Genomic DNA, 23,273 nt, shown 5'->3' with positions numbered 1-23,273 from the left:
ACGCAACCTAACTAAATAATACCAATATTAAAACCTATAACCAAATAAATACAAAACAAAAAACGGAAAATAAACCAAAATAAATTAAAACATCTCAACACACCTCAACGCCTGACCAACCTGTCACACAAATAAATAAAAGCTGCATCCTCCAAAGTCAGATGCCACCTATCCCTTAGCCATTCTCTTGCATCCACCAAGTTAGATGCCAATAAGTACTCAAATACCCATAAAAAGAGACTCACCTGTCCACAAACAAAGACAAATAAGTCTCTCTTTAAACAAATACCACAGCTTATCCAACCAAAGCACTTAGAAACAAACTAAAACTTAAACTAACCAAAAATATATACAAAACCAAAACAACTTACCTGTTAAAATTAGCACAACTTACCTGTAAAAATTAGCACAACTTACCTGTTAAGATTATCACAACTTACCTGTTAAAACTATCACAACTTACCTGTTCATGAACATCAATGATATAACATTATCTTTATACTAATACAAATCTTTACCATCTCTATTCCAATTAAACAGCTCAGCCAACATGAGCGCAACCGGCGACCAAAACACCCCAGCACCATATATAATAGTCCCAAATGTTAAAAACGCGGGTAAACTCATAAGAATGGCAGAAATAGAAGTGGGTGAAACCAGTTTTCACACCACTACCACAAAAAATGACGGCATAAGATTCCAATGCGATACCATGGCAAACCACAAGGACCTATTAACATTCTGCACCAAACTATATAGCAATACATATGTCATAAACAGTCTGCAGGAGCCAAAAAGATACAGAATCATTATAAAAGGGCTCCATCCCACCACAGCCCCAGACTGGATAAAATGCAAGCTTGCAGCACACGGACACACAGTTTTATATGCCAAAAACATAATTGGCCAAACATCACAAGCCCCAACAAATTCTTTTCGAGTCGACCTCGAACACAAAACAAACAACAACGAAATAATGGACATAAACAGAATTGGCACCTACATTGTAAAAATTGAAAAATGCATTCCACACACCATCACCATAAACCAATGCCACAAATGCCAAAAATTCGACCACAAAATTGAAGACTGCAGAAACCGGGAATTCATCTGCTACAAATGCGCAGGTAAACACCACTCAACAGAATGCCCAAAACCCAGACACATCGAGGGCAAATGCGCAAACTGCGGTGGAAACCATATTGCCACTTATAGAGGATGCCCAAGCTATAAGGAAGCGCTCCAAAATTATGAGTCTCCGCCCAACTCACCAAAAACACAGGAAAACAAACCAGAGGACAACACCACTACACACACGTTCTCACTAAGACCCAAAAATATGCCTGCCAGAGAACTCATAGACGCAAAAGCCGTAATGGAATACCTGACAGCAATGCAACTCTACGAACAAAGTGAACGAAAAGAGGAAATCCTGGACAAATACCTTAGTAAAGAAATAAACAAACGAACCAACAACTAACCAACTAAACATCAAAATACACACATAAATAAATTAACAAATACTCAACTGTAACAAATACTTACCTGTAAGAACTAAGAAACAAAATGAAATAATGAATAAATAATGAATAAATAAATATAAATAAGCATCAAAATACACATATAAATAAATTAACAAATACCTAACTCTAACAAATACTTAACTGTAAGAACTTAGAAATAAAATGAAACAATGAATAAATAACTAATAAATAAATACAAATAAACATCAAAATACCCATATAAATAAATTAACAAATACCTAAATATAACAAATACTTACCTGTAAGAACTAAGAAACAAAATGAAATAATGAATAAATAACGAATAAAAAAATATAAATAAACATCAAAATACACATATAAATAAATTAACAAATACCTAACTAACAAATACTTACCTGTAAGAACTAAGAAACAAAATGAAATAATGAATAAATAACGAATAAATAAATATAAATAAACATCAAAATACACATATAAATAAATTAACAAATACCTAACTAACAAATACTTACCTGTAAGAACTAAGAAATAAAAATTAAATAATGAATAAATAACGAATAAATAAATACATATACATATGTATTATAACTTAAAATCAAACCAGTCTTTCCTTTAAGCACACTAGAGCCCACTTCTCTTACAGCATCCACCAACCCGATGCCTACAACCGTTATGCATACTTAACACCAACAAAACAATCATAACTTACCAGTTATTATCTTTCCTATTCTTTTTATTTTTATTTTTTTCTTTCCCCAATCTCTTCTCAAAAAAAAAACAGCTCCAGCCAAAATGAGCAAACAAATAAAAAGGAAATCTACGCCTGCCAAAAATAAGGCCAAAGAAATAACACCCACAAGCTCGCCACCAGAAAAGGCCATCATAATTGCAAACAAGCAAATATGTCCACCAAATTCTGACCAGGCTCAAAAGGTGCTTGAGGAAATTCAACAACAATCCCAAATATATAAAACAATACCAAAATCGACACCAGTCACCAGAAGCCCAGCCACCCTAGGCCTGAACAACGACAACAACAACAATATACCCAAACTAGCAACAACAAACAAAAGTCCAAGTACCAACTCAAACACAGATACAGACTCTGAAGAAGAAGTATCAATAATATCTGATGAAACCAACAACCAAGCAGAATCCAACGAAAATCTGGCCCCAAACGAACAAAAGCCATATCGAGTACTGGTACCAGAAACTAAGGATGCCAATAAACTAATCCAAAAGGCAATAGACACCATTGGAATAGGATCCTTTACCACCAGTGCCAATGCTGGAAAAGGAATAATCTTTGAATGCGAAACAATCAAGAAGCAAAAAGAATTGCTAGAACTCTTTGCAGAACTTAACTGCAATGCTCGCACCCACAACAAAACTGAATCCAAATATAAAATCATTATAAAAGGATTACACTCATCCACACCCCATAATTGGATCATAGAACAACTGGCTGCACTAGGCTACACTGCATGTCATGTAAACAACATAATTGGATATATCTCCAAATCCCCAACTAACTCCTTCAAAGTGGAACTGCTTACAGACCATAATGCTAGCAACAACAACAAGGACATCCTTAAAATCACCACACTAGGAACATACAAAGTTCAAATTGAACAGCCAACTCGCCCCAATAAAATTCAGCAATGCCATAATTGCCAACGCTTCGGACACCTCTATGAAAACTGCAAGTACAAAACCCCCACTTGCTTCAAATGCGCTGGATCTCACCCATCCAGTGAATGCACCAAGCCAAGACATGTAAATGGCAAATGTGCTAACTGTGGAGATAACCATGTTGCTACCTACAAAGGCTGCCCAGTCTATAGGGAGGTATTCAGGAAACACTCCAATAGCTTCACAAAACGAGCCACACAAGCACTAGAATCCCTTAACTGGACCAATGAACCAATATACAGAAACGCTATGACTAGCATTACTTACAACCAGCCAGAAAGGCAGAGCTCACAATACAACCCACTGACAAGACCAAACAGGGACAACATAAGCCCATATGTCCCAACATACCAATACGGTGCCCCTTGGCCAGCACAACTAGGATATAGTGTACCCATCGCTCAAAACTTCATACCAGTGAGCGCAGCAAACCAAACTTATGCCATACAGGAACCTGGAATGGAAAACATAGTGAACCAAAGGAAACACTACCAACAAAACCGGGACCTAAACCAAAACAACAACCAATAACAAAATAAAACCAAAAATAATAACAAATAAACCATAACAAAAAAAAAAAAAAAAAAAAAAAAAAAAAAAAAAGAAGAAAATGAAACAAGCTAAAACATTGCACACAAGGGGATTACTAAAATAAATTGAATAAATAATTACAGTCGTCCCCAATAATCCCAAAACGCACTTATAAATTTTAAATTTTATTTCTATTTTTCTTACAATATTAATTTCAATCTTATTTTTAAAATATTTAATTTCAATTTACAATTTTAATTTTCTTAAACATACATAAATACTCTAATGCAAAATGAAAACGCATTGAAGGATACCCTTCAATAAATTAACCATAATTAATTTAAGCCCACCCCAAAAAATACTTAACAATATTAATATCACACATTTACTATACTTATTACAATACCTTACATTATATTATCTTATACTATATAACAATGTATTACTTACCAGTGATACTTACCCAATACATAAAGAAATAAACAGCTGCCATATAAGCCAAAATTAAAACCAAAAACTTATACACTATACTCAACTGTTAGTAAAATATCCAAACAACCTACCTCAAATATCTTAAATCCTTATCATCCACATACAATACAATCTACTATCAAGAACCCAACTGACACTAAAAACTAATACAAACCGCAATTATAAAATCCACATTTTTCTCTAGCAAACCCTATTACATATATACTCTTCCCCCCCCAAAACAGACAAACCCACAATCTTGGATAGAATCACTAAAACTCAATTCACAAGCACTATGTCCAATAATATACAAACCCATGATCTCAGAATCATCAGCTGGAACTCAGCCGGAATCTTAAACAAAATCTCTGAACTAGAATCACACATTCACGAAAATAGCATTGATATAGTCCTAATATCTGAAACCCATCTAATTGACACGGACATAGATACCATAACAATTGAAGGATACGACCTATACATAGCCAACCATCCAACCAATCGAAGAAGAGGAGGCTCTGCTATTATAGTCAATAGAAAAATTGAGCACATTGCTCTCCCAACAATAATCACACAGGCCATACAATTGACCCCAATCAGTGTCACCCTCAAAGACCAACCGCTAATTAATATAGCTGCCATTTACTGCCCGCCACTAAAGGGCCTTACTTCCAAAGCTTTTGAAACTATATTTAAACTCTTTGAACCAAGATTCATAATAGCCGGTGATTGGAATGCCAAACACCGTTGGTGGGGCAACAATCGTGCCTGTAATCGAGGCAATGAGCTCATAAACTGCATCAGGACACATAGCTACAATATATTAGCCACTGGCTCACCCACTCACTATCCCCATGATCATCGAAAAAGACCCTCAGCCATTGATTTCGCCATTTATTGTGGCATACAACACAATCGTTTACAAATTGAATCCTCATTAGATCTAGACTCAGATCACCTTCCACTTCGTATCCACCTACTAAATAAGCCAATGATTGTATCTCACAAGAAACCAGTTTTAACTCCAAACTCTAATATCAAAAAATTCCATCACTGGCTAAATCAAAGCATTCATCTCAACACTGAGATAACAAGTGGTCAAGACATAAACGATGCAGTTGATATCCTAACCAGAAATATCCATCAAGCCGCTATCTATGCAACAAATTTGCCCCCAAATCTCCCAGCAAATAGCCGTTTTCGTACATACCATACCCCAAATAGACGTATCCAAAATATGCTTATTGTAAAAAGATACTTCAAATACAATCATCTCGTCCTTAGAGACAGCTCAGCCAAAAGACCTCATAAATTAACAGCTAATCGAATCAAAAAAGCACTCCAAGATAGAAAAGCACAACGCCTAGACAGATCACTTCTAGCCATTGATCCTAAGGATCGATATAGTTTACAAAAACTTTGGAAGTTCACCAAGCAAATTAAAAGACAACCAATGCCAAACTTACCCGTAAGGCAACATACAATACAAACCAACACAAATACTCCGGACAAAGAAAGTAGCTGGTGTAAAACTAATATAGAAAAAGCTGAAGCATTTGCTCAGCATCTTGAAACTAGATTCAGACCAAACCTAATAAATAGTCCAGAAGAAAGATCTTTCATTGAAAATCAAATTGCACCCCAGCAAATGCCTAACAACCCCATATTCAAACCAATTACACTAGCTGAAGTTAAAACCCAAATCAAGAAACTCCCAAATAACAAAGCCCCAGGACTAGACAGAATTGACAACTATACAATCAAAGCATTACCAGACTCTGCCTTAATATACCTTATATTAATTTTTAACAACTCACTTCGACTAGGCCATTTTCCACAACAATGGAAAATGGCTGTTGTCACAATGATACCCAAACCGGGTAAGCCGACCGAGCAACTCGCCTCATATAGACCTATTAGCCTACTTTCTGGCCTGTCAAAAATACTAGAAAAACTTCTTCTAAGCCGCATGTTCAAATCCAAAACCTTCATATCCTATATACCAAGTCACCAATTCGGATTTCGCTACGAGCATAGCACTGAGCAACAATTGGCAAGAGTCACCCAATTTATACTCAGAGCTTATGAAAGAAATCAATTCTGTTCAGCTGTCTTTATCGACATACAAGAGGCCTTTGATCGTGTCTGGCATCCAGGACTATTTTTCAAACTCAAACCACTAATACCTCATACGCTATACGCAGTCATTAGACACTATCTTTCAAACAGAACTTTCATGGTTGAATGCCATGAGGGTGCCAGATCGACCCCAAAAACAATTTCGGCCGGAGTGCCACAAGGTAGCGTTTTGGGACCAATTCTGTACACCATCTATACAGCAGACATGCCTACCCCAGATAAAGTCTACACCAATATCCCACGCAACTCAGCATCCTTACTTGCAACCTATGCTGATGACACTGTCGTCATGTTTGCCAACGAATCGGCTATAACAGCCATTGAGCAAGTTAACATAATGCTGGAGACCCTAGAAAAATGGACCAATAAATGGTGTATAAAAATAAATGCCAGCAAAACGGCACACATACTATTCCATCTAAAAGAAAACTATGAACTCATACTACCCATAATTTCACCAAAAATCTTAGGCCAACCCATTATCACCAAAGACTCCCATCCCTATCTGGGTGTAAATTTAGATAAGAAATTAAATTTCTGCAAACATATTGCAGCCCTTACAACCAAACTCAAAGCCAGAAGAGCCCAACTCGACTGGCTGATAAATAACCAAAGCAAACTCACATTAAATTGCAAAACCCTTTTGTATAAACAATTAATAGCCCCAATATGGCATTACGCTCTGCCAGTCTGGGGTGCACTCACAAGTGAAACTCAGATCAATAAAGTCACTACATTTCAAAATATTACCCTACGAACCATCATGAACCCCCCACCACTAACCAGAAATAGCACAATACACAACGACCTTAAGATACGCACAATCGAAGACACATTTGACAAACTTTCTGCCAATTATGCCAAAAGACTTGGCAAACACTCAAACATTGAAGCAAAAAAGCTTGTTGCCACCCCATACGTCCCATTTCGTTTAGCCAGAAGTCGAGCCAGATATATGGATCAACTTAGCAAACACGTTAGACCAATACAACGTACCATAGCCCCATTACCAACAGTCAGAAAACCTGTACAGAATCTCCAACCAGAATATTTTGCCAAACTTCAGAGCAAGAAACATAGCCTACTCCAACAAATCAGTGAGCTACGCGCTAGACTACCATTTGACCCAGACACCACAGAACGATCCTTTACACTCCGCTTTCCAATGAGTGTCAACGAAATGAATAACATCAATCGAGAACTAATCGCTCTCAACAATAAACTCCAAGAAACAGAACGACTACTAGCATCCTTTCCTGCGCAAGCTGAGAGTGCACCCCAGCAGCAACAAAAACCGCTTACACAGCCACAACAAATTTCTGTGCAACCAGCACTTAGCCCCCTAGATGATACACTACCACTAACACTATAATCTAACCAATCTAACCAACAACAATAACCATAAAACTGCATACACCATATAAGTATGCTATGCTTAATCTATATAAACACCAAGCCATACTCACCAGTAACACAGTTAAAACTGCCTAGCCTAATTAACAAATATATGGCAAACTAAAAACCAAAATAAAAACACATCATACTTACCAGTAGCACAATGATAACAAACCAAGAAAACTGCCTAGCCTAGTGGGTCAGCATATAGTGATGAAATATAATGATAAGAGCATCTCACGCTATCACTATCATTATCTCTGACAATGCTGACCCATACCCCCCCTGGCCTGTTCACCAATCAGAACCCCCCCCTAATAGCACTAACAAACAACCAACTGCTCGACCTAAGTGAGCTTAAACAAAACCTAGCCAAGTCATACTGTGAGCCAAATAAAAGTGCCACATATGAATAAGTTGCTTAGACCACAGAAACCAAGCCACACTCACCAAGAAACACATAAATATTAACTGCATACACCAACCACAAATGCCAATCACTAACACAACTAACACAACCAAGACAAGGCACCAATGCTTAGCACAAACAACAAATGCCAAACTCTAAGCCACACTCACCAATGACACTACAGTCCCAACACCCCAACCCGGGAGACTGGCCAAAGAATGCAAATCCAAAAAGAAAAATCCAAAAATACTGCCTAGTCAAATGGATCAGCATAAAGTGAAGAAATATAATGATACAAGCACCTTGTGCTTCACTATCATTAACCCTGATCTTGCTGATCCAAACACCATGGCCAATCCAATTACTCAATTTAAAATAACTAACTCAAACCAAATAACAATTATATAAATATTAACTGCCAAACCAAACAATGGCCAAATAAAGAACAACCAAACACACAACCAAATTACACTGTGTACCATAATCCAATAGTCTATGCAAACATGCAACAAACTTCAAACTGCTGAACAAACTTAACCACCAAAATATCCAGCCATAGCATATTGTGCACTTACAATTCGCACAAACTGCACTCCCAATTCTCAGTGCCAGAATTACCATATGACCAATTCAACTAACAATAATACTAACCCATTAATATGCAAGTCATTCAGTTTGTCAGAATAGAGACTGAGAAGAGACCCTAAAGTGTATGTTCTTAGACAAGCAGACGACAACCAAGTTGCATGTTAACGTTCATACCAGACAAACAAAAACAAACCCAATTTGCTCAATAGCAACAGGAGACCCATACACACCAAAAGTGACCCAAACAACAATCCAATATTCGGATATATCACACCCCTAATAAATCTGCACCGCCTAAATTCCAGTGCCTAGAACAGTCATATCAGACTTCTAAAAACTGCTTAGCTTGGGTACCTGGAGCTCTGTCCTTCCGGACATGTGTAAACCAGGTGAGTGAGCAGTTATAGATTAAAAACAGCACAACAATATCCCAGTGCCTAAACTGCTTTGCTTGGGTGCCTGGAGCTCTGCCCTTCTGGGTATGTGTAAACCAGGTGAGTGAGCAGTGATAAAGAATCAAATCTGCACAACCTCAGTGCCTTAACTGCTTTGCTTGGGTGCCTGGAGCTCTGCCCTTCTGGGTATGTGTAAACCAGGTGAGTGAGCAGTGATAAAGAATCAAATCTGCACAACCTCAGTGCCTTAACTGCTTTGCTTGGGTGCCTGGAGCTCTGCCCTTCTGGGTATGTGTAAACCAGGTGAGTGAGCAGTGACCATGAAACCCCAAGAAAACAATGCTAGCCGGCACAACTCCTATGCCAAACAGCTCAACAAACCTCAAAAACCTGAACTGTCCCACCAGACTTCAAAACTAATCCACAACTAACCACCAACCTGGCGCAAACACTAACCACAACTAACAACCTCAATATGCTCTACACTTCCAAGGCTAGCCACCAAAGCCACAATAGCGTATTGACCAACCACCAATAAAAACAATCCGTGCTTCACCCAGCGCAACAAGCTCCAACCTGAGCAACACCTAAGCGCCAAAAACAAGAGCTATACCTAGCCATAATCTGCAATACCAACAATTGCCTCCCAAGAAAACGACCGATTCCGCGTGGTCCGCTAAGCGGCGCAGTGCGGTAAACTTGTCCAGATCCAGCCATTACACGGATCTGGGCCACCAGCCGTATGTACTGAGTAATAGACCAGTACATACTACAAAAAAAAAAAAAAAAAGAGACTCACCTGTCCACAAACAAAGACAAATAAGTCTCTCTTTAAACAAATACCACAGCTTATCCAACCAAAGCACTTAGAAACAAACTAAAACTTAAACTAACCAAAAATATATACAAAACCAAAACAACTTACCTGTTAAAATTAGCACAACTTACCTGTAAAAATTAGCACAACTTACCTGTTAAGATTATCACAACTTACCTGTTAAAACTATCACAACTTACCTGTTCATGAACATCAATGATATAACATTATCTTTATACTAATACAAATCTTTACCATCTCTATTCCAATTAAACAGCTCAGCCAACATGAGCGCAACCGGCGACCAAAACACCCCAGCACCATATATAATAGTCCCAAATGTTAAAAACGCGGGTAAACTCATAAGAATGGCAGAAATAGAAGTGGGTGAAACCAGTTTTCACACCACTACCACAAAAAATGACGGCATAAGATTCCAATGCGATACCATGGCAAACCACAAGGACCTATTAACATTCTGCACCAAACTATATAGCAATACATATGTCATAAACAGTCTGCAGGAGCCAAAAAGATACAGAATCATTATAAAAGGGCTCCATCCCACCACAGCCCCAGACTGGATAAAATGCAAGCTTGCAGCACACGGACACACAGTTTTATATGCCAAAAACATAATTGGCCAAACATCACAAGCCCCAACAAATTCTTTTCGAGTCGACCTCGAACACAAAACAAACAACAACGAAATAATGGACATAAACAGAATTGGCACCTACATTGTAAAAATTGAAAAATGCATTCCACACACCATCACCATAAACCAATGCCACAAATGCCAAAAATTCGACCACAAAATTGAAGACTGCAGAAACCGGGAATTCATCTGCTACAAATGCGCAGGTAAACACCACTCAACAGAATGCCCAAAACCCAGACACATCGAGGGCAAATGCGCAAACTGCGGTGGAAACCATATTGCCACTTATAGAGGATGCCCAAGCTATAAGGAAGCGCTCCAAAATTATGAGTCTCCGCCCAACTCACCAAAAACACAGGAAAACAAACCAGAGGACAACACCACTACACACACGTTCTCACTAAGACCCAAAAATATGCCTGCCAGAGAACTCATAGACGCAAAAGCCGTAATGGAATACCTGACAGCAATGCAACTCTACGAACAAAGTGAACGAAAAGAGGAAATCCTGGACAAATACCTTAGTAAAGAAATAAACAAACGAACCAACAACTAACCAACTAAACATCAAAATACACACATAAATAAATTAACAAATACTCAACTGTAACAAATACTTACCTGTAAGAACTAAGAAACAAAATGAAATAATGAATAAATAATGAATAAATAAATATAAATAAGCATCAAAATACACATATAAATAAATTAACAAATACCTAACTCTAACAAATACTTAACTGTAAGAACTTAGAAATAAAATGAAACAATGAATAAATAACTAATAAATAAATACAAATAAACATCAAAATACCCATATAAATAAATTAACAAATACCTAAATATAACAAATACTTACCTGTAAGAACTAAGAAACAAAATGAAATAATGAATAAATAACGAATAAAAAAATATAAATAAACATCAAAATACACATATAAATAAATTAACAAATACCTAACTAACAAATACTTACCTGTAAGAACTAAGAAACAAAATGAAATAATGAATAAATAACGAATAAATAAATATAAATAAACATCAAAATACACATATAAATAAATTAACAAATACCTAACTAACAAATACTTACCTGTAAGAACTAAGAAATAAAAATTAAATAATGAATAAATAACGAATAAATAAATACATATACATATGTATATTAACTTAAAATCAAACCAGTCTTTCCTTTAAGCACACTAGAGCCCACTTCTCTTACAGCATCCACCAACCCGATGCCTACAACCGTTATGCATACTTAACACCAACAAAACAATCATAACTTACCAGTTATTATCTTTCCTATTCTTTTTATTTTTATTTTTTTCTTTCCCCAATCTCTTCTCAAAAAAAAAACAGCTCCAGCCAAAATGAGCAAACAAATAAAAAGGAAATCTACGCCTGCCAAAAATAAGGCCAAAGAAATAACACCCACAAGCTCGCCACCAGAAAAGGCCATCATAATTGCAAACAAGCAAATATGTCCACCAAATTCTGACCAGGCTCAAAAGGTGCTTGAGGAAATTCAACAACAATCCCAAATATATAAAACAATACCAAAATCGACACCAGTCACCAGAAGCCCAGCCACCCTAGGCCTGAACAACGACAACAACAACAATATACCCAAACTAGCAACAACAAACAAAAGTCCAAGTACCAACTCAAACACAGATACAGACTCTGAAGAAGAAGTATCAATAATATCTGATGAAACCAACAACCAAGCAGAATCCAACGAAAATCTGGCCCCAAACGAACAAAAGCCATATCGAGTACTGGTACCAGAAACTAAGGATGCCAATAAACTAATCCAAAAGGCAATAGACACCATTGGAATAGGATCCTTTACCACCAGTGCCAATGCTGGAAAAGGAATAATCTTTGAATGCGAAACAATCAAGAAGCAAAAAGAATTGCTAGAACTCTTTGCAGAACTTAACTGCAATGCTCGCACCCACAACAAAACTGAATCCAAATATAAAATCATTATAAAAGGATTACACTCATCCACACCCCATAATTGGATCATAGAACAACTGGCTGCACTAGGCTACACTGCATGTCATGTAAACAACATAATTGGATATATCTCCAAATCCCCAACTAACTCCTTCAAAGTGGAACTGCTTACAGACCATAATGCTAGCAACAACAACAAGGACATCCTTAAAATCACCACACTAGGAACATACAAAGTTCAAATTGAACAGCCAACTCGCCCCAATAAAATTCAGCAATGCCATAATTGCCAACGCTTCGGACACCTCTATGAAAACTGCAAGTACAAAACCCCCACTTGCTTCAAATGCGCTGGATCTCACCCATCCAGTGAATGCACCAAGCCAAGACATGTAAATGGCAAATGTGCTAACTGTGGAGATAACCATGTTGCTACCTACAAAGGCTGCCCAGTCTATAGGGAGGTATTCAGGAAACACTCCAATAGCTTCACAAAACGAGCCACACAAGCACTAGAATCCCTTAACTGGACCAATGAACCAATATACAGAAACGCTATGACTAGCATTACTTACAACCAGCCAGAAAGGCAGAGCTCACAATACAACCCACTGACAAGACCAAACAGGGACAACATAAGCCCATATGTCCCAACATACCAATACGGTGCCCCTTGGCCAGCACAACTAGGATATAGTGTACCCATCGCTCAAAACTTCATACCAGTGAGCGCAGCAAACCAAACTTATGCCATACAGGAACCTGGAATGGAAAACATAGTGAACCAAAGGAAACACTACCAACAAAACCGGGACCTAAACCAAAACAACAACCAATAACAAAATAAAACCAAAAATAATAACAAATAAACCATAACAAAAAAAAAAAAAAAAAAAAAAAAAAAAAAAAAAGAAGAAAATGAAACAAGCTAAAACATTGCACACAAGGGGATTACTAAAATAAATTGAATAAATAATTACAGTCGTCCCCAATAATCCCAAAACGCACTTATAAATTTTAAATTTTATTTCTATTTTTCTTACAATATTAATTTCAATCTTATTTTTAAAATATTTAATTTCAATTTACAATTTTAATTTTCTTAAACATACATAAATACTCTAATGCAAAATGAAAACGCATTGAAGGATACCCTTCAATAAATTAACCATAATTAATTTAAGCCCACCCCAAAAAATACTTAACAATATTAATATCACACATTTACTATACTTATTACAATACCTTACATTATATTATCTTATACTATATAACAATGTATTACTTACCAGTGATACTTACCCAATACATAAAGAAATAAACAGCTGCCATATAAGCCAAAATTAAAACCAAAAACTTATACACTATACTCAACTGTTAGTAAAATATCCAAACAACCTACCTCAAATATCTTAAATCCTTATCATCCACATACAATACAATCTACTATCAAGAACCCAACTGACACTAAAAACTAATACAAACCGCAATTATAAAATCCACATTTTTCTCTAGCAAACCCTATTACATATATACTCTTCCCCCCCCAAAACAGACAAACCCACAATCTTGGATAGAATCACTAAAACTCAATTCACAAGCACTATGTCCAATAATATACAAACCCATGATCTCAGAATCATCAGCTGGAACTCAGCCGGAATCTTAAACAAAATCTCTGAACTAGAATCACACATTCACGAAAATAGCATTGATATAGTCCTAATATCTGAAACCCATCTAATTGACACGGACATAGATACCATAACAATTGAAGGATACGACCTATACATAGCCAACCATCCAACCAATCGAAGAAGAGGAGGCTCTGCTATTATAGTCAATAGAAAAATTGAGCACATTGCTCTCCCAACAATAATCACACAGGCCATACAATTGACCCCAATCAGTGTCACCCTCAAAGACCAACCGCTAATTAATATAGCTGCCATTTACTGCCCGCCACTAAAGGGCCTTACTTCCAAAGCTTTTGAAACTATATTTAAACTCTTTGAACCAAGATTCATAATAGCCGGTGATTGGAATGCCAAACACCGTTGGTGGGGCAACAATCGTGCCTGTAATCGAGGCAATGAGCTCATAAACTGCATCAGGACACATAGCTACAATATATTAGCCACTGGCTCACCCACTCACTATCCCCATGATCATCGAAAAAGACCCTCAGCCATTGATTTCGCCATTTATTGTGGCATACAACACAATCGTTTACAAATTGAATCCTCATTAGATCTAGACTCAGATCACCTTCCACTTCGTATCCACCTACTAAATAAGCCAATGATTGTATCTCACAAGAAACCAGTTTTAACTCCAAACTCTAATATCAAAAAATTCCATCACTGGCTAAATCAAAGCATTCATCTCAACACTGAGATAACAAGTGGTCAAGACATAAACGATGCAGTTGATATCCTAACCAGAAATATCCATCAAGCCGCTATCTATGCAACAAATTTGCCCCCAAATCTCCCAGCAAATAGCCGTTTTCGTACATACCATACCCCAAATAGACGTATCCAAAATATGCTTATTGTAAAAAGATACTTCAAATACAATCATCTCGTCCTTAGAGACAGCTCAGCCAAAAGACCTCATAAATTAACAGCTAATCGAATCAAAAAAGCACTCCAAGATAGAAAAGCACAACGCCTAGACAGATCACTTCTAGCCATTGATCCTAAGGATCGATATAGTTTACAAAAACTTTGGAAGTTCACCAAGCAAATTAAAAGACAACCAATGCCAAACTTACCCGTAAGGCAACATACAATACAAACCAACACAAATACTCCGGACAAAGAAAGTAGCTGGTGTAAAACTAATATAGAAAAAGCTGAAGCATTTGCTCAGCATCTTGAAACTAGATTCAGACCAAACCTAATAAATAGTCCAGAAGAAAGATCTTTCATTGAAAATCAAATTGCACCCCAGCAAATGCCTAACAACCCCATATTCAAACCAATTACACTAGCTGAAGTTAAAACCCAAATCAAGAAACTCCCAAATAACAAAGCCCCAGGACTAGACAGAATTGACAACTATACAATCAAAGCATTACCAGACTCTGCCTTAATATACCTTATATTAATTTTTAACAACTCACTTCGACTAGGCCATTTTCCACAACAATGGAAAATGGCTGTTGTCACAATGATACCCAAACCGGGTAAGCCGACCGAGCAACTCGCCTCATATAGACCTATTAGCCTACTTTCTGGCCTGTCAAAAATACTAGAAAAACTTCTTCTAAGCCGCATGTTCAAATCCAAAACCTTCATATCCTATATACCAAGTCACCAATTCGGATTTCGCTACGAGCATAGCACTGAGCAACAATTGGCAAGAGTCACCCAATTTATACTCAGAGCTTATGAAAGAAATCAATTCTGTTCAGCTGTCTTTATCGACATACAAGAGGCCTTTGATCGTGTCTGGCATCCAGGACTATTTTTCAAACTCAAACCACTAATACCTCATACGCTATACGCAGTCATTAGACACTATCTTTCAAACAGAACTTTCATGGTTGAATGCCATGAGGGTGCCAGATCGACCCCAAAAACAATTTCGGCCGGAGTGCCACAAGGTAGCGTTTTGGGACCAATTCTGTACACCATCTATACAGCAGACATGCCTACCCCAGATAAAGTCTACACCAATATCCCACGCAACTCAGCATCCTTACTTGCAACCTATGCTGATGACACTGTCGTCATGTTTGCCAACGAATCGGCTATAACAGCCATTGAGCAAGTTAACATAATGCTGGAGACCCTAGAAAAATGGACCAATAAATGGTGTATAAAAATAAATGCCAGCAAAACGGCACACATACTATTCCATCTAAAAGAAAACTATGAACTCATACTACCCATAATTTCACCAAAAATCTTAGGCCAACCCATTATCACCAAAGACTCCCATCCCTATCTGGGTGTAAATTTAGATAAGAAATTAAATTTCTGCAAACATATTGCAGCCCTTACAACCAAACTCAAAGCCAGAAGAGCCCAACTCGACTGGCTGATAAATAACCAAAGCAAACTCACATTAAATTGCAAAACCCTTTTGTATAAACAATTAATAGCCCCAATATGGCATTACGCTCTGCCAGTCTGGGGTGCACTCACAAGTGAAACTCAGATCAATAAAGTCACTACATTTCAAAATATTACCCTACGAACCATCATGAACCCCCCACCACTAACCAGAAATAGCACAATACACAACGACCTTAAGATACGCACAATCGAAGACACATTTGACAAACTTTCTGCCAATTATGCCAAAAGACTTGGCAAACACTCAAACATTGAAGCAAAAAAGCTTGTTGCCACCCCATACGTCCCATTTCGTTTAGCCAGAAGTCGAGCCAGATATATGGATCAACTTAGCAAACACGTTAGACCAATACAACGTACCATAGCCCCATTACCAACAGTCAGAAAACCTGTACAGAATCTCCAACCAGAATATTTTGCCAAACTTCAGAGCAAGAAACATAGCCTACTCCAACAAATCAGTGAGCTACGCGCTAGACTACCATTTGACCCAGACACCACAGAACGATCCTTTACACTCCGCTTTCCAATGAGTGTCAACGAAATGAATAACATCAATCGAGAACTAATCGCTCTCAACAATAAACTCCAAGAAACAGAACGACTACTAGCATCCTTTCCTGCGCAAGCTGAGAGTGCACCCCAGCAGCAACAAAAACCGCTTACACAGCCACAACAAATTTCTGTGCAACCAGCACTTAGCCCCCTAGATGATACACTACCACTAACACTATAATCTAACCAATCTAACCAACAACAATAACCATAAAACTGCATACACCATATAAGTATGCTATGCTTAATCTATATAAACACCAAGCCATACTCACCAGTAACACAGTTAAAACTGCCTAGCCTAATTAACAAATATATGGCAAACTAAAAACCAAAATAAAAACACATCATACTTACCAGTAGCACAATGATAACAAACCAAGAAAACTGCCTAGCCTAGTGGGTCAGCATATAGTGATGAAATATAATGATAAGAGCATCTCACGCTATCACTATCATTATCTCTGACAATGCTGACCCATACCCCCCCTGGCCTGTTCACCAATCAGAACCCCCCCCTAATAGCACTAACAAACAACCAACTGCTCGACCTAAGTGAGCTTAAACAAAACCTAGCCAAGTCATACTGTGAGCCAAATAAAAGTGCCACATATGAATAAGTTGCTTAGACCACAGAAACCAAGCCACACTCACCAAGAAACACATAAATATTAACTGCATACACCAACCACAAATGCCAATCACTAACACAACTAACACAACCAAGACAAGGCACCAATGCTTAGCACAAACAACAAATGCCAAACTCTAAGCCACACTCACCAATGACACTACAGTCCCAACACCCCAACCCGGGAGACTGGCCAAAGAATGCAAATCCAAAAAGAAAAATCCAAAAATACTGCCTAGTCAAATGGATCAGCATAAAGTGAAGAAATATAATGATACAAGCACCTTGTGCTTCACTATCATTAACCCTGATCTTGCTGATCCAAACACCATGGCCAATCCAATTACTCAATTTAAAATAACTAACTCAAACCAAATAACAATTATATAAATATTAACTGCCAAACCAAACAATGGCCAAATAAAGAACAACCAAACACACAACCAAATTACACTGTGTACCATAATCCAATAGTCTATGCAAACATGCAACAAACTTCAAACTGCTGAACAAACTTAACCACCAAAATATCCAGCCATAGCATATTGTGCACTTACAATTCGCACAAACTGCACTCCCAATTCTCAGTGCCAGAATTACCATATGACCAATTCAACTAACAATAATACTAACCCATTAATATGCAAGTCATTCAGTTTGTCAGAATAGAGACTGAGAAGAGACCCTAAAGTGTATGTTCTTAGACAAGCAGACGACAACCAAGTTGCATGTTAACGTTCATACCAGACAAACAAAAACAAACCCAATTTGCTCAATAGCAACAGGAGACCCATACACACCAAAAGTGACCCAAACAACAATCCAATATTCGGATATATCACACCCCTAATAAATCTGCACCGCCTAAATTCCAGTGCCTAGAACAGTCATATCAGACTTCTAAAAACTGCTTAGCTTGGGTACCTGGAGCTCTGTCCTTCCGGACATGTGTAAACCAGGTGAGTGAGCAGTTATAGATTAAAAACAGCACAACAATATCCCAGTGCCTAAACTGCTTTGCTTGGGTGCCTGGAGCTCTGCCCTTCTGGGTATGTGTAAACCAGGTGAGTGAGCAGTGATAAAGAATCAAATCTGCACAACCTCAGTGCCTTAACTGCTTTGCTTGGGTGCCTGGAGCTCTGCCCTTCTGGGTATGTGTAAACCAGGTGAGTGAGCAGTGATAAAGAATCAAATCTGCACAACCTCAGTGCCTTAACTGCTTTGCTTGGGTGCCTGGAGCTCTGCCCTTCTGGGTATGTGTAAACCAGGTGAGTGAGCAGTGACCATGAAACCCCAAGAAAACAATGCTAGCCGGCACAACTCCTATGCCAAACAGCTCAACAAACCTCAAAAACCTGAACTGTCCCACCAGACTTCAAAACTAATCCACAACTAACCACCAACCTGGCGCAAACACTAACCACAACTAACAACCTCAATATGCTCTACACTTCCAAGGCTAGCCACCAAAGCCACAATAGCGTATTGACCAACCACCAATAAAAACAATCCGTGCTTCACCCAGCGCAACAAGCTCCAACCTGAGCAACACCTAAGCGCCAAAAACAAGAGCTATACCTAGCCATAATCTGCAATACCAACAATTGCCTCCCAAGAAAACGACCGATTCCGCGTGGTCCGCTAAGCGGCGCAGTGCGGTAAACTTGTCCAGATCCAGCCATTACACGGATCTGGGCCACCAGCCGTATGTACTGAGTAATAGACCAGTACATACTACAAAAAAAAAAAAAAAAAAACCCCCAACAATCCAGCGATTAATCCTACCAGACTATGTGGACGAGAGGCAGCAGAATCATCAAACACAGCATACTCTGCCAATGCAGACTCAACAGGCATCAGTAACGCCACAACAGCAGCTAACGACATCACCTCAGGGGACAGGAAACCTGCAATCGCTGACGCAACCACAGCAGCCGCAACTACAACACACCCAGATAAATACAGCCATCAGCCACGAAACACTCCTGGAGCATGGCCTCCAGAGAGTCCGGTTAACATTGGAACGCGTTCTAAATGAAGACATGGAAGTCGCAAGCTCCCAAGAATAATCTTTGAATGCGAAACAATCAAGAAGCAAAAAGAATTGCTAGAACTCTTTGCAGAACTTAACTGCAATGCTCGCACCCACAACAAAACTGAATCCAAATATAAAATCATTATAAAAGGATTACACTCATCCACACCCCATAATTGGATCATAGAACAACTGGCTGCACTAGGCTACACTGCATGTCATGTAAACAACATAATTGGATATATCTCCAAATCCCCAACTAACTCCTTCAAAGTGGAACTGCTTACAGACCATAATGCTAGCAACAACAACAAGGACATCCTTAAAATCACCACACTAGGAACATACAAAGTTCAAATTGAACAGCCAACTCGCCCCAATAAAATTCAGCAATGCCATAATTGCCAACGCTTCGGACACCTCTATGAAAACTGCAAGTACAAAACCCCCACTTGCTTCAAATGCGCTGGATCTCACCCATCCAGTGAATGCACCAAGCCAAGACATGTAAATGGCAAATGTGCTAACTGTGGAGATAACCATGTTGCTACCTACAAAGGCTGCCCAGTCTATAGGGAGGTATTCAGGAAACACTCCAATAGCTTCACAAAACGAGCCACACAAGCACTAGAATCCCTTAACTGGACCAATGAACCAATATACAGAAACGCTATGACTAGCATTACTTACAACCAGCCAGAAAGGCAGAGCTCACAATACAACCCACTGACAAGACCAAACAGGGACAACATAAGCCCATATGTCCCAACATACCAATACGGTGCCCCTTGGCCAGCACAACTAGGATATAGTGTACCCATCGCTCAAAACTTCATACCAGTGAGCGCAGCAAACCAAACTTATGCCATACAGGAACCTGGAATGGAAAACATAGTGAACCAAAGGAAACACTACCAACAAAACCGGGACCTAAACCAAAACAACAACCAATAACAAAATAAAACCAAAAATAATAACAAATAAACCATAACAAAAAAAAAAAAAAAAAAAAAAAAAAAAAAAAAGAAGAAAATGAAACAAGCTAAAACATTGCACACAAGGGGATTACTAAAATAAATTGAATAAATAATTACAGTCGTCCCCAATAATCCCAAAACGCACTTATAAATTTTAAATTTTATTTCTATTTTTCTTACAATATTAATTTCAATCTTATTTTTAAAATATTTAATTTCAATTTACAATTTTAATTTTCTTAAACATACATAAATACTCTAATGCAAAATGAAAACGCATTGAAGGATACCCTTCAATAAATTAACCATAATTAATTTAAGCCCACCCCAAAAAATACTTAACAATATTAATATCACACATTTACTATACTTATTACAATACCTTACATTATATTATCTTATACTATATAACAATGTATTACTTACCAGTGATACTTACCCAATACATAAAGAAATAAACAGCTGCCATATAAGCCAAAATTAAAACCAAAAACTTATACACTATACTCAACTGTTAGTAAAATATCCAAACAACCTACCTCAAATATCTTAAATCCTTATCATCCACATACAATACAATCTACTATCAAGAACCCAACTGACACTAAAAACTAATACAAACCGCAATTATAAAATCCACATTTTTCTCTAGCAAACCCTATTACATATATACTCTTCCCCCCCCAAAACAGACAAACCCACAATCTTGGATAGAATCACTAAAACTCAATTCACAAGCACTATGTCCAATAATATACAAACCCATGATCTCAGAATCATCAGCTGGAACTCAGCCGGAATCTTAAACAAAATCTCTGAACTAGAATCACACATTCACGAAAATAGCATTGATATAGTCCTAATATCTGAAACCCATCTAATTGACACGGACATAGATACCATAACAATTGAAGGATACGACCTATACATAGCCAACCATCCAACCAATCGAAGAAGAGGAGGCTCTGCTATTATAGTCAATAGAAAAATTGAGCACATTGCTCTCCCAACAATAATCACACAGGCCATACAATTGACCCCAATCAGTGTCACCCTCAAAGACCAACCGCTAATTAATATAGCTGCCATTTACTGCCCGCCACTAAAGGGCCTTACTTCCAAAGCTTTTGAAACTATATTTAAACTCTTTGAACCAAGATTCATAATAGCCGGTGATTGGAATGCCAAACACCGTTGGTGGGGCAACAATCGTGCCTGTAATCGAGGCAATGAGCTCATAAACTGCATCAGGACACATAGCTACAATATATTAGCCACTGGCTCACCCACTCACTATCCCCATGATCATCGAAAAAGACCCTCAGCCATTGATTTCGCCATTTATTGTGGCATACAACACAATCGTTTACAAATTGAATCCTCATTAGATCTAGACTCAGATCACCTTCCACTTCGTATCCACCTACTAAATAAGCCAATGATTGTATCTCACAAGAAACCAGTTTTAACTCCAAACTCTAATATCAAAAAATTCCATCACTGGCTAAATCAAAGCATTCATCTCAACACTGAGATAACAAGTGGTCAAGACATAAACGATGCAGTTGATATCCTAACCAGAAATATCCATCAAGCCGCTATCTATGCAACAAATTTGCCCCCAAATCTCCCAGCAAATAGCCGTTTTCGTACATACCATACCCCAAATAGACGTATCCAAAATATGCTTATTGTAAAAAGATACTTCAAATACAATCATCTCGTCCTTAGAGACAGCTCAGCCAAAAGACCTCATAAATTAACAGCTAATCGAATCAAAAAAGCACTCCAAGATAGAAAAGCACAACGCCTAGACAGATCACTTCTAGCCATTGATCCTAAGGATCGATATAGTTTACAAAAACTTTGGAAGTTCACCAAGCAAATTAAAAGACAACCAATGCCAAACTTACCCGTAAGGCAACATACAATACAAACCAACACAAATACTCCGGACAAAGAAAGTAGCTGGTGTAAAACTAATATAGAAAAAGCTGAAGCATTTGCTCAGCATCTTGAAACTAGATTCAGACCAAACCTAATAAATAGTCCAGAAGAAAGATCTTTCATTGAAAATCAAATTGCACCCCAGCAAATGCCTAACAACCCCATATTCAAACCAATTACACTAGCTGAAGTTAAAACCCAAATCAAGAAACTCCCAAATAACAAAGCCCCAGGACTAGACAGAATTGACAACTATACAATCAAAGCATTACCAGACTCTGCCTTAATATACCTTATATTAATTTTTAACAACTCACTTCGACTAGGCCATTTTCCACAACAATGGAAAATGGCTGTTGTCACAATGATACCCAAACCGGGTAAGCCGACCGAGCAACTCGCCTCATATAGACCTATTAGCCTACTTTCTGGCCTGTCAAAAATACTAGAAAAACTTCTTCTAAGCCGCATGTTC

This window comes from Drosophila novamexicana, unplaced genomic scaffold, assembly GCF_003285875.2.
Source record: "Drosophila novamexicana strain 15010-1031.04,08,12 unplaced genomic scaffold, DnovRS2.1 tig00002145-arrow-arrow-pilon, whole genome shotgun sequence".
Taxonomy (NCBI): Eukaryota; Metazoa; Arthropoda; class Insecta; order Diptera; family Drosophilidae; genus Drosophila; species Drosophila novamexicana.
Note: the sequence above shows the minus strand (reverse complement) of the source record.